General features: G+C 41.9%; 1 protein-coding gene across 2 annotated transcripts in view; it reads left to right on the top strand.

The window, feature by feature from the left end:
• Positions 1-1,326, top strand: part of LOC101846778 (ecdysone receptor) — a 136,834-nt gene that overhangs the window by 122,350 nt on the left and 13,158 nt on the right. The window lies entirely within an intron of this gene.

Genomic DNA, 1,326 nt, shown 5'->3' with positions numbered 1-1,326 from the left:
GAGAGAGAGAGAGAGAGAGAGAGAGAGAGAGAGAGAGAGAGAGAGAGAGAGTTTAATAATGGATGGAATTATTTAAGCTGTACAACATTACATTGTATTTAGGAGGTGGGTTTCCGACACTGCCAGTCAAACTAGGCTGAGAAGGATACCGTATCCCAGCATAAAGACCGAGAGACTCGATAAGAATTAATGTGTCCCCAATCGGGAATCGACCTTGGGTCTCCTGTGTCGGTTCACTTTTTTATGTTTAATTTTTTGTTCAATTAACCTAAGCATGTAGACTAGAGCTGTGCCCATTCGAGACTTTATTATTTAACGTTCACGAATTTTCTGCTATTCGCCACAGCTTTTCAAAGTGTTACAGAGCTATTCGAAAAAAAATAAATCTAAATGCAGTTTATGCGAATAATGTATTTTTGTCGCAAAATCAGAGCATATTTTATGAAACATCTTTAAGGTACGAGACAAATTGACAAGTGGGGCCAAGAAGAGTTACAAAATCAAGCATCAAAATTCATAATTTGTCATAAAATTAATAGCTGATGAGCCCATGACTCTCGAACATCGAGCGAAGCACACCGAATGGTTTTGCAAGAATAAATTAACAGTAGGCAAGCGGAATGAGCTCCCTCGCGATTAACTTATGATATGTGAGTAAATAGCACAGCACTAAATGTAGGCCTGGTAAAGAATCCATGTCTCTATAATACAACTGCACCTAGCTGAAGGACGTCACGTGTTTTCTTGTAATGACTCGTGACATATCAGACGGGTCTTTTGCCCTTTCAGAGGGCCCTTTGCCATATCAGTTATCAGCCTGTTATTTCTGTAAGCGCCTGATAGCTACATCGGGGGTGTGTTAATGTTTTGTTTTATTTTTTTCTCTACTGTCGCATGCAGGTATTTGTTTTCTTTATCTGCCTGCCTGTTCTTGTTTGTTAAACAAAAATCCAAACCAAAACATTGCTCTTGCTGTGTGGGTGGTTAGAGGGTGCCTTTGATATGTCCTACATCTTTATCTTCCCTCTGTTGTTTTGAGCCCCTAGCGTTGCTCTTTGGCAGCTCTAAATGTCAGAACTAAATAAAATGAACAACCCTGTCGTCTTGGTCATGCACTCAAACTGGTGGTTCTCTGTGCTCAAAACACGGTTTCCTCAACTGGCATTCTGCCGCCAGTTTTTCGCTCGGGTGCGTGCGCGCCCATTGTCTCGTTGTCCTCTTTAATCAAGGTGATTACGTGCGTGTCTTCCGTGAGTGTAAGCTGAGTCGAGTCATTCGCGTGATCGCGGGCTGGAGTCTACATGTGCTGCAATTGTTCTGGTTACC

Source organism: Aplysia californica, unplaced genomic scaffold (genome assembly GCF_000002075.1).
Source record: "Aplysia californica isolate F4 #8 unplaced genomic scaffold, AplCal3.0 scaffold00003, whole genome shotgun sequence".
In the NCBI taxonomy this organism is placed as follows: Eukaryota; Metazoa; Mollusca; class Gastropoda; order Aplysiida; family Aplysiidae; genus Aplysia; species Aplysia californica.
The sequence above is the reverse complement of the archived record's forward strand: the minus strand, read 5'-3'. Positions and strand labels throughout refer to the sequence as shown.